General features: G+C 53.9%; 1 protein-coding gene across 5 annotated transcripts in view; it reads left to right on the top strand.

Annotated features, from left to right (window-relative positions):
- The window catches only part of BAZ2A (bromodomain adjacent to zinc finger domain 2A), a 36,888-nt gene that overhangs the window by 635 nt on the left and 24,047 nt on the right, over positions 1–12,206 (top strand). For 3 of the 5 annotated variants that reach the window (XM_058673852.1, XM_058673849.1, XM_058673853.1), the window contains exon 2: positions 4,030–4,111. The gene's annotated coding sequence lies outside the window, so the exon portion shown is untranslated. Of the gene's footprint in view, positions 1–733; positions 835–4,029; positions 4,112–4,504; positions 4,677–12,206 lie in introns of those variants that run through there. The other 2 variants (XM_058673850.1, XM_058673851.1) reach the window with 2 other exon arrangements.

The raw sequence follows: 12,206 nt of genomic DNA, 5'->3' as shown, positions 1-12,206 counted from the left end.
CTCTGACCCACCACCTGGTGGGGGCTGCACGCTGCAGCTGCTTCCTGTTGCCCCAGGGGTTGCTGCAAGGGATAGTGATGAGGGGGGAAGGGGAGCTAGAACAGAATGGGGGGCTGAACTGGGAGTAAACCCCCCTCCCTCCCGCTGTTGCTAGTCTCGGGAGGCACCTTTAGGATGGAGGTTAAGGTCGCCGGAGGGTTCTGCCCTCGTGGCTTCCCGATCCCACAAATCCCCACAGCTGTAGGGCCGGGGACCTCTCGGAGCTGCTCAAACACTGTGAACCTGTTCGCCTAGTAGGACGCCGTGCGTGACCCGCCGTGCCTGATCCTAATCCCCTCCCCCGCACGTCAGGCCACGAGTTCCCTCTCCCCGCACGCCCGGGCCTCTGTGGAGCTTCCTTTGGGGGGCTCTCGCTGCCCTTCCGGCCTCCTTTGTGAAGAGGTTTTTGCTGGTTGATTCCCAGAGCCCAGGCTCCCAAGTTCAGACCCACCGCCATTCCTCCCCACGCTCCCCCTCCACCTTGCACCGTAGAAGTTTCTGTCTGTCTCTTTCTGGGATCTCTATCCTGTTCCTCCGGGATCCTTCCTGGTGGCGCTCCCTAGGAGACGCCGCCCGCCTCCCCCTCCCCCCACACCACCGGCGGATCCTTCGCCAGCGCCCTCCCCGAGCGCTCCGTCCTCACCCCAAGTGGCTCCTGCCCCTTTAAGCGCCACCTCCACACCCCGCTCCGCCGCGCCGCCGGCCCAGGGCTGGGGGAGGAGGCGCCGCCGCCGCCCGGCTCGGCCACCTGCGCCGCCCGCAGCCGCCGCCGCCCGCGGCCCGGCTCATCTCCAGGTGAGGCCCGGAGCTCCCCGGGCGGCTTTCCCCGTCTCGGGATCCAGCATCGGACGCTTCCCCAGTGGGAGCTGCCCTTCCTCGCCGAAACCATCGCACTATCTCCTCGCCCGTTTTATTTATTTATTTATTCTCCCCCGGAACCCCCACCGCTCCTCCTCACGCCTCTCTGCTGTCCTCCCCGGCGACTCTTCTCAGATCCTGGGCCCGGGGTTAGAGGGGCGCTGGACGGTGGGAAGGGGGTCTCCCCTTCCCGCGCCTTCCCCTCCCGCGGGCTGGGCTTCGCCTCCTCGCCTCGGGAACGAGCGCTTTCCCACGCCATCCTAACCCCGATGGGAGGGGGAATAACCGCCACCCCCTCGCTTCTGCTTCTCCGTAGTAAGGGGCGGAGGAGCCGGCGAGATCACAGTCCCTCCCCGGGCCCTGCAAGTTCACACTAAGTCCCTTTTGAAGCTGCTTTTGCGAGCCCTCTCCCCTGTACCCCACGTCCCCGGGAGTTTGGGGTCCGACCTCGGCACCGCCTCCGGGGCCCAGGTGGGAACGCCCCTCCCTCAAAAGCCTCGGGAACGGGGGCCGGCTTCGGGGTTTAGGGGGCTGTGGGTGGTGGAGAAGGGGTTTGGGGGAGGAGAGCGTTGGGGCTGAGGGTCTGAAGGAGGTCGAGTTGGTGAGGAAGGCCTAGGAAGCGCCGCTTTTTCTCTATTCAAATGCAAAGGGAGCCAGCCCCCACTCTCTGAGGAAACTGGAGCTTTCTCCATGTTCTAGCAGCTTCCTAGCAGAAGTTTGGAAACCGGGCTGGCTCTCAGGCGGCCCCGGTGTGTCGGCTTGGAGGGGAGTGTGGCGGTGTGTGTGTGGGGGGATTGGCTACCTTTCCCCAAATGCAGAATGGGAAACCATTGTGTCTTGAGCTTGGGAGGGGGAAGGGAAGAGCGGTCAGGAGCCAGTCCCATGGCAGACCCTCCATATCTACACAGCCCAAGGCCGGGTTAGGAGGCCTTGAACGGTTACCCATTTCTGACTGGGGATCCCCCCACCTCCTCCATCCAGCCGTGCCCCCAGCCCTGGTGTTTGCCTGGGTGTTTTCACTTCCTTACTCCCTCCCCTCCCTTCATACTTAGGGGACTGTCCTGCTGCAGGGAGGATGGGTGGTGGGGTTGTGGTGTTTGGGGTTGGATGACCTCAGTGTCCTGGAGTGGGGAGAGGGAAGGTAAGAGGGATGGGAACAGAGTCCCTTTCTCTCACCTCCTTTCTGCCCTGCCCAGCCCCAGCCATCTGGCCCTCCAGAGTGGAGTAGGGCACTACGGCAGCTGACCCTGAAGTTGGGGAGGGTGGAGAAGCAGGGAGCAGGTGCTAATCTCTCTCCCTCCAGTACTTCTGGCTTGAGGGAGGGGTGGTGTGCTTCCCCCCCCAGATACTTTAACCACCAGTGGCTGAGAAAATAGTCCCTTTCCCCTTTCTAGTAGTTTGTAGCTGATGGAACGGAGGGCTATTTGGGGGGACCTATGGGGTCATTCTGCCCTGTGTAGTCAGTATGGAGGTTAGGGACCTATGGGGTCGTTCTGCCCTGTGTAGTCAGTATGGAGGTTAGGACTGCTGCTTGGTGTGTGTGTGTGGGGGTGGCTTCTGGCAGAAATGTAAACACGCAGCCATCATAGGGGTGGATTGGCGAGCAGGGCAGCCCCTCCCCTGTGCTCAGGGACAGGAGGCAGGGGCAGGATGGTCCTAGCCCTGTCAAGCAGGGAGCAGGCTCCTGGTTTCTGTCTCTGGTGCTCCTCTTCTCTGCTTAGCTCAGTGCCCAACCAACCTCTTGTGGCCGGGATTGTCCTAGAGGTTGCCCTGGTGACTAGGCCTGGGGCTCGGAAGGGGCGGGGGCAGTTGGTGGGGCACAGGAGTAACCGGCTCTTCCGGAGCCCGGCTGGCCGGGGTGGGTGTGTGGGTGTGTGGTGGTGCTGCTGCTGGTGGAGGGAAGGGGCGTGGCTGCGGCTGGCTGACGGGTGTTCGCTCCTCCCTGGCCTGCCCTGGCTCCCACTGGCTAGCGCTGGGCTTGGGGGCGGGAGGTAGGGAGATTCTCCCTGGTCTGCCCTGGAAATGCTTGGGAGGGTGGTAGTGGGAAGGGAAGTGGTAGCTCTCTTTCTCTCTGCCCCCAGAAGCTTCGGGGTGCAAGGGGTTTACTCTGTGAGCGCTCTTCTCCCTGCTTTTATTACTTTCATTTTTAGGAGAATGAGGCATTCCTTAGAAGTTTTCCAGACTGCTTTCTCCAGAAGGCAGTAGTCCCCGTCCCCCTTTGCAAGGGCTCTACTTAGGTGTGGCAGGGAGGTGTGTTATTTTTTTTTCCAAGGTGACCTATACATTGGTTTTTTGATAAGGACGAAAGGCTTTGGGTTTCTACCTGTCTCACCTTCCCTTGGTAATCTACTTAGGAAAGAGAGAGCAGCCTCCCTTAGCCTTTTTCTCTCTCTGGCCCACATACTTTACAGCTCTGCTGAAGCAAGCTTCCTGATCCTTCCTGAGCCTTCGGTAGCCGCGGGTGGAGTCTGTCCTTTGCGCCCACCCCCCTGGACTAGGGAAATCCAGTCTGGATTAGCTTTGGCACCTGACCCTCCCTGGCTCCACCCGCTTTCAGCTCCTCCCCCTCCGACTCCCAGGGGTGAAGGCATTAATGGACACCCCCACCCCCAAGCTGCTCCAGACTTGGTCGCCCTCTTCCTGTTTCTCTTCCAGAATATTCAGACTGAGCTTTACACAGTTCAGGCAGTTTTTTGGTGGGACTGACATTGAATCCAACGGGAATTATCTTGAAAAGCCTGCATAAGCTTTGCTTGCATTCCAGGCCTGTTTCGGTCCACGTGTGACCTTGAACCAGTCGGTGAACCGACTTCCCTGGGGCTCCAGCATCTTGGTGTGACGCACAGAGCAGGTTGAACTGGGCATGCTGCGAGCCCCGGCCTCATGGGACAGCCTTGTCCCATCCCACGGGTCTGCCGTAGACACAGTAGACTCAGGCCTCTGGCTGAGATTTCACTTTGTGGCATCTGAAATTGTTGTTTCACACAGTTAAACTGAATTTTTTTGGGGGGGAGGAGCAAGGGATCGGTTTCGTGCTTGTGATCCTCGACCTCTTCCGGCCACATTTAGGCTGGACACGAAGGTCTCCCTTGTCTGGTCTCCAAGTCGAGCCTGCTCTCTCTGCACGCACAGGAATCTTCCCGCCTAGGACCCTGCGGATGTCTCCAGGGAAGTGGTGATCCAGGCAGGACCGGACTGCCCAACGAGCACCAAGGTGAGTGGGCGGGCCGGCTTGCGCAGGACCGAAACCTTTCCTGTCTGCTGTGTGTGCCCTTCCTCTGGGAAAGGAGCCCGGAGCTTTTGCACAGCCTGGGACTTGGGGGCTACATGATGCCAGCAAACGTTTTTGGCCTTAGAAACGCGGCCTGGTCTCTTAGGAGACGGTGGCGCGCCTGTCAGTGTGCCCCGTGCGGGAAGAGCAGACGTACAGACTGCAGTGCGATTTGGTGCAGAGGCAGCAGCAGCCAGGAGCAGAGAGGCAGACGGTCGGCGCTAGGACCCAGATCCGGGTCGCGCCCCCCCCCCCCCGCGTGCCGGCGCTAGGACCCGGGGGCGGCCCGCGGCTGCCCCACCCCCTCCGGCGGCTCGCTCCTCCCCCGCCGGCCATGTTGGCTCGGCTCGGGCCCGCGGGTGAGCCGCGTCCCCCTCCCCCTCCCGGGCCGGGAACCCCCCTCCCCGCCCCCTCGCCCCGCTGCTGGCCTCCGGAGCGCGGCCATGTGAACCGCTCGTCCCCCCTGGGGAGAGACGAGCCCCGAGCCGGCTGGACGTTGCCTCCTCAGGTCTGAGACCGGGAGACGGGAATGTGTGGGAGAGTAGCAGGGTGAAGGGGTGAGAGCTCCGCTTGGACCTGGAGCTTCTCTCCCAGAACAGGAGGCTCCGGAGCTGCCCGGAGCCTGGCCGCGGGCGGCAAGCCCACTTGAGCTGATTTCCTGCTGGAAGCCAGCCGGAGGCGGGGGTGGGGGGTCTCCCTGTCCCGAGGGGTTGGGAGGAGACAGGAGCCCCGGCCAGGGCTGTGGGGGCGGGAGGAGCCCGGGAGGCTCCTGCGGCCTGGGAGATGACTCCTGTGGGGGGACTCGAGGTGGAAACCCCGGGAGGGGCTCCGCCTCCTCGGGTGGGGGTGGGGATTGCCCGGTGTGGGGCGTCGGGGGTTCCCTGGCTAGGTGGGACGCTGTGGGGGTACCGGGGCGTTTGGGCCGTGGTGAGTAGAAGCCGGCTGACCCTGGAGGCTTGCAAGGGTCTGAGGGTGGCGCTCTGAGGGGGGAAAGGCTAGTTGCAGGGAGCTGGGATGGTGCAGCGCCTGGTTGGGGGGCCTTCTGGACCCGGCGGAGTCCCCCCCACACACTCCAGGGGGGGTTGTGGGGCGCGATGCGGGGCTGAAGGGAAGAATAAAGAGGGATTCCTTGGTGAGAAGATCCTTCACTAAGGGGATCCCCGTTTTCGTGGCAGAAAAAGATCTCACATCATCCCTTTCCTTCCCTGCGGTTCCCGTTTTCAGGAGACCGAGGCAGCCGTCCTTTGTAGGGCTTGCTGGAGTGAGGGCTTTGCATCCTTTGGGGGGTGGTGGTGGGGGGACTCACTCCCACCTCCAGCTGTACACAAACAGCCCCTCCCCCAGCCTCCCGCAGGAAGTGGCCAGGGAAATGGCAGCTGTGCGTTTTTGCCGCTGCGTCTCTTGTTTTGAAATGTCCATTTTAATCAGATTTGGTTTCATTTTCCAAGATCTTGTTGGGCAAGGGTGGATTCTGCCAGGCATGCGGCCTGAGCCATCTCTCATGGACTTTGCGGTGTCGCGAGGGGGTTAAACCCGGTTTGTCAGCTGGAGGTAGTGACCTGCAGTTGACTTAGCTTCTCTCTGGGCTCCCCCTCCACAGCGTCTCAGACTCTGTCTGGATTTTTTTTTTCCCCTTGAGCTGGAGGTCATGGAGAAGCAAACTCAGTATCCACCAGCAGGGTACTCATTGTGCAAGGGATGCAAAGTGCCTTATAGAGGCAGCTGCTTGGAAGACTGGGGAGTTTTTGTAGCCCAAGAATACGTCTTGGGGCCTGCTTAGTATGGTCTTCAGGTGTGTGTCGGAGGGCACCTGAGTTGGCAAGCTTAACCATGAGGGGTTTTGAACTGTGTGTTGCCACGGAAGCTGGTTTCCCAGGGTGAGACTGAGCTCAAGCCTCAGGGCTGCTGGCAGCCCCAGTACCGCCCCCTGGCAAGTCCTGTAGGCAAGTCCAATAGGCTGGGGGAGGTTTCACCTTCTGCAGCAGCCAGCCACCTAGAGAAGGGGATTTACCTTCTGGTGACCTAGTCTTCCCAGAGAGGTGTAGCTTTTCTTGTATTCCGGGCACTGTCATGCACCCAGGTTCTTTTACACTTCTTTACCTGATAGCTCCTGATATTTCCATATGGAAGAACATGTTGGATTGTGGGCTATGTCCCTGGGCATTTTAAAAAATTTATTTTTAATGTTGTTTACATAGTTGATGGATATATGCCCATGTGGGCCTCTGATTAGGGTGGGAAGGATCAGGGTCAAGTATGGAGGAAGGTGGGTGGGACACAAGGCAGAAGGAGAGGGCCACTCCTTGCTGTCAAACTACACAAGCACCTGGGGATGGAGAACAGTCCTTTGATGGTGATGATGCCCATTGTGGGAAAGAGTGTTTCAGGGTGTTACTTGGGTAGTTTTGATAGTTCTGAGTAGTTGTCAGTTTTGTTGTTCCAGGGTTGAGAAAATCTATCTGAGGTCAGCTGGTTGACAGAGTCCACTTTAGTGCATCCGCAGATCCAGGAGCATGTTGTAAAGCTTGGCCAGGAGAATTGTCCAACCTGTTCTGCTTTCCATTCTCAGGCAAGGCAGTTGACATCCTCTGCTGACCTAGATGAGCTGGCCATCATGTCTCCTATGTGCATGTGGGCATGCTGTCCACTGCAGGGGCATCAGCAACTTAGGAGGCAGGGAGTGAGTCCAGCAGTCCAGTTGGAATCTCCCAAGAAACCTCACCTAGGATGACCTCATATTTTAACACTGTTTGGTAGCCAGGCAGGCTCAGGCACAATGTCACCTGCACCAGTTGAGACACTTACCAGTGGATGAAGGTTGGTCATATCTGGCTTAGTCCTATATCACACAAACCGAAGAGTGCTGCCTCCCAGCCCAGCCAGCCCACCACAGACCCAGTCCTCACACAAACTGGTGGCTAGGTGTAGGTGCCTCCCTTGCCCCCCAGAGCCCCCACCAGACCTACCCCAGCCCTGGTTTTTGTGCTTGCCAATCTCTGCTGTGTCAGCCTGACCCAGCCTAAATCCCAGCTAGCCCTTATCCACATCTGTGGGTGCTGTGGCTTTACTCAGCCCGACCACCCGCAGACCTGACCCACACATATGCCAGCAGGTTCCGCCACCTTGTCCAGCCTGGCCTGTCCCCAGCCTTGGTTTTTGGCTCACCAGTGATAGGTACAGCCTGACAGAGCAGTGTCCACTGTTGCCCTGCTGTCCCTGGGCATTTATTGCATAGTGGATTTGGTTAGGAATGAGTTGGACTCAAACAGATATTAGAATCATTTGGACTAGTCTGAAACTAATTTTAAGTCTGGTGTGTAAATTGTCCTTAACTGTTTTCCAGTCAAAAACCTTCCACCTGCATGTAGATCTCTAGATAAAGATTCAAGATAGGAACAGGTGGACATGTGACTGAGAGTGGCATCATCACTGGTAAGATAGCATCATTGCTGTTTTCACTGGGACTGCTAATATTCCGGAAATAGTCAAAACAAGTCCATCTTGTGTTAACGTCCTTTTTCTTGTCCTTCTGGTCTGGTTGATTCCTTTGGGTTACTCTGTGACACGGTTGATTTGACACTGATTTTTAAATTCATCTTTACTCTTTCTTCAGCCTAAGCTTAGCTAAATTGGGTCCTGACATAATAGTAAATTGACTTTCTCTGTTGGGGATTAAAAGTGAAAGAATAAAGAACTCTTCATTCTCTGGGCTTTCTGAAAGAAATAGAAGTAGATTTTGAGAAAAAACTGATTTCATTTGATACATGTTTAAGAACTGAATGAGGCAAGTCTTTAATGACCTTCTTTTAAAACGAAAGCATTTTCCTGCCATGGAAGTAGATTTCTTGATATTGACTGGTTGTTCTTTTTATTTCCCTGAAGACTCTTTCTTTCTTTCTTTTTTAAGATTTATTTATTTGTATTGGAAAGACAGATATACAGAGAGGAGAGACAGAGAGGAAGATCTTCCATCTGATGATTCACTCCCCAAGTGGCTGCAATGGCTGGGGCTGAACCAATCCAAAGCCAGGAGCCAGGAGCCTCCTCTGGGTTTTCCACACAGGTGCAGGGTCCCAAGGCTTTGGGCTGTCTTTCCAGGCCACAAGCAGGAAGCTGGATGGGAAGTGGGGCCACTGGGATTAAAACCAGAACCCATATGGAATCACAGCACATTCAAAGAGAGGACTTTAGCTGCTAGGCCACCACACTGGGCCCTTCCTTGAAGATTGTTCCCTTCCCTGCTTTCCCCCAGGTTTTAGGCTCAAAGAGACTTCCGGGGACTGACCTCAGTGCCAGTCAGAACCTGGACTGCACTGAGAGGCTCGGCTTCTGTGGTTCTGGGACTCCAGTGTTGCCGAGAGAGAGGCAGAGCCTTTTAAGGTTATGGACTGTCCTGCTGTTGATCTTTCTTAGCACTTCTGTCATGGGCAAGCACCAAACTGCTGTAATTTTTTTTTTTTTTTCACTTAAAAAAAAAGTGTTTATTAATTCAGAAACAGTTTAGAGGGAGAGGAAGAGGGGGAGGGACAGATCTCTCCTGTCCTTTGGCTCTCTCCTGAGATGATTCCCAATGGCCACCACTGGGCAGGCCAAAGCAGGGAGCCACCACATCCGGAGTGTGGGTGGGAGGAGCTCAAAACTTGGGTGGTCTGCTGCTTTCTCAGGTCCTTAGTAAGGAACTAGATTAGAAGAGGTGTTGCCAGAACACAAAATTGGCACCTTTATGAAATGCTGATGTCAGAGGGACTTACTGTGCCACAAAACCTACACTGAAAACAGTGTAGAAGTTAGTACTGGTTTGATGTTTGACCTTGTGTGACATGTATTTAATAAGGCAATGCCAATTTTTGTGTCTATAGGTTGAGATATATATATATATATATATATATATATATATATATATATATATATATATAAATAAAACTTGGGAATTTCCTTAGGTAAATAATCTTCCTAATATGTTTCTTAAAATATTAATGTTCTTATATGTCTCATGAACAGCTTTGTCTAGTGAATCAGAAGAACTGCTTTTTTTATTTTTCAATATTTATTTATTTATATTGCAAAGTCAGAAATACAGAGTGGAGGAGAGACAAAGAAAAAGATCTTCCATCCGATGATTCACTCCCCAAATGGCTGCAGTGGCTGGAGCTGCGTTGATCTGAAGCCAGGAGTCAGGAGTCTCTTCCAGGTCTCCTACGTGGCTGCAGGGTCCCAAGGCTTTGGGCCATCCTCAACTGCTTTCCCAGGCGACAAGCAGGTAGCTGGATGGGAAGAAGGGCTGCCGGGATTAGAACTAGCACCCATATGGGATCCTGGAGCAATCAAGGTGAGGACTTTAGTCACTAGGTTACACCGCCAGGCCTTTTTTTTTTTTTTTTTAAGATTTCTTTCTTTCTTTCTTTTTAATTGGAAAGTCAGATATACAGAAAGGAGGAGAGACCGGATCTTCCATCTGTGGATTCACTCCCCAAGTGGCTACAATGGTTGGAGCTACGCTGATCCGAAGCCAGGAGCCCAGAGCTTCTCTGAGTCTTCCACGCGGGTGCAAGGTCTCAAGGCATTGGGCCATCCTTGATTGCTTTCCCAGGCCACAGCCAGGGAGCTGCCTGGGAAGTAGAGCAGCCAGGACACGAACCAGCACCGACATGGGCTTCTGGCAGAGGGAGGATTAGGCAGTTGAGCCATTGTGCCAAGTCCTAGGAATTTTTCTTATTTATGAAGAATGAGGCTTGAGTTTTGGGATCTTTGAAAATAGAAACAAAGCCCACAACCTTTATATCAGTAAACTGAAGAGAGTTTTACTGCTCTACGTTTGTTCAGTTTGTGGTGTCACCGATTATTTCCTTTGGATACTTTATGCACTGAGTGTTAGGTACTAGAAATACAAGGGTGGAAATTAATATCCAACTGATGCTATAGAATCTGCATTATATAGAAGAAATAGAACTGACAGCAGTTACCTTTGAATTCTTCCGAGCAGCCTGGACCTGGCAGTTTTCCTGATGTAGCTCTGCCTCATGTAGAGTTCTAAGTAGGGAGGCAGGAAGGAAAGTGTGTCTGAAAGAGAATGAGCCCCAGCAGTACAGGCTGTCCTTGGTCTGAGTCAGGGTTCCAAGACAAGCTGCCAGAAAGAGCTGTTGTGGGGTCAGTGCTGTGCTGTGGTTCAACAGGCTAATCCTCCACGCTGTGACAGCAGCATCACATTTGGGTGCCAGTTCATGTTGTGGCTACTCCCACTCCTGCTCCAGCTCCCTGTTTGTGCCCTTGGAAAGCAGTCGAGGATTGCCAAGACCTTGGGACCCTATACCTACATGAGAGACCTGAAGAGGCTCCTGCCTTCTAGCTTGGACTCAGTTCACCTCTGGCTATTGTGATTTGAGGAGTGAACTAGGGGATGCAAGATTTGTCTCTTCTCTCTATAAATTTGTCTTTGAAATGAAAGTAATATAACTGGCCTGGTGTAGTAGCGTAAGTGGCTAAAGTCCTCACCTTGCACCCTGCTTGTGGCCTGTGAAAGCAGTAGAGGCTGGCCCAAACAGAGCGTTGGGACCCTGCACCCATGTGGGACAGCCGGAAAAATCTCCTGACTTAAGATCAGCTCAGCTCTGGCGGATGCAGCCACTTGGGGAATGAACCAGTGGATGGAAGATCTTTCTCTCTGTATCATCTTCTGTAAATCTGACTTTCCAATTAAAATTAGTAAATCTTTTATATAGATCTAAAAAGGCGGGGAGAGGGGCTATCCTGCCTGGAAAAGCCAATTTTGTGGTTTGGGTTCTGGAACACGCTTTGTTAATGATGTCTTAACCAGGGAGAAGGGGTTTTTGGATGGGAAGGTGAAAAGATCCTTACTTGAGTTGCCAGGAACTAGAAGCAGTGAAAACTTGGAAGTTCCCCTTGGGTGTGGAGCGGATGGTTGCTGTGTGAGCATGATTTCTCAACTTTGACCGTGTTGCTCTCTGGGGCCCAACAGTTCCTTGTTGTGGGGGCTTAGGAACATCCCCAGCTTCTGCTTGCTACCTGCTGATGTCCTCTAGGGAGCAAAATTGCTGGTGATCAAAAACCTTTTTGTTAAGAGTGGATAGTCCAGGGCCCAGCGTGGTAGCGGAGCGGTTAAGGTCCTTGCCTTGAACGCACCAGGATCCCATATGGGTGCCGGTTCTAATCCCGGTGGCCCTGCTTCCCATCCAGCTCCCTGCCTGTGGCCTGGGAAAGCAGTTGAGTATGGCCCAAAGCTTTGGGACCCTGCACCCACGTGGGAGACCTGGAGGAGGTTCCTGGCTTCAGATTGGCTCAGCACCGGCCATTGTGGCTGCTTGGGAAGTGAACTATCAGACGGAAGATATTCCCTCTGTCTCTTCTCTCTGTATATCTGTCTTCCCAATACAAATAAATAAATCTTAAAAAAAAAAAAGTGGATAGTCCAGAGTTGTACAGTGTTAAATACCTTTAGCTTTCACAGTTATAAACTGAAAGTAGTGGCAGGATTCCTTTATCACTAAGTAGAATTAGCCTTGTTACTTAAACCTGTTTCCTCCTCCTCCTGCCATTTGCTGGAGTTTGGTGTACTACATGAGAATGAAGGAAAGAATGGCAGGGACTAACTAGGTGTGCGGCTAGAGGTGTTAATGTGTCTTTCAGAGGCCAGAGGGTTAGCATTGATCAGGAAGAGTGCCTGTGACGTGTAGTATTTGACTGTTTTGTATTTTCAGCCTTTTATATGTTACAGGCCCACTGAGTGGAAGCTCTGTGTCTGCAACTGAGAGAAAAACAGTCCATTGGGCCATTTGGCGAAGCTTTACTGCTTTAAGCTTGAGGAGCAATGTCCCTCACTCTTACAAGTGAAGCATAGTGATGCCTGAGAAATCCATTTAGATATCACTGGGACTGGGCTGAGTTCTCTTCTGATTGTACTTCCTGTCTGCTCTTCCAGGGTTGGGCACTGGCACTTTTTATTTGGTGACAATCTTGTTAGTTCAAAGGGAGGTATCCTCCTTGGCTTTGCTTTTCTTACCAGCTCTGGATTGGAGGGTAG

This window comes from Ochotona princeps, chromosome 15 (genome assembly GCF_030435755.1).
Source record: "Ochotona princeps isolate mOchPri1 chromosome 15, mOchPri1.hap1, whole genome shotgun sequence".
Taxonomy (NCBI): domain Eukaryota; kingdom Metazoa; phylum Chordata; class Mammalia; order Lagomorpha; family Ochotonidae; genus Ochotona; species Ochotona princeps.
The sequence above is the reverse complement of the archived record's forward strand: the minus strand, read 5'-3'. Positions and strand labels throughout refer to the sequence as shown.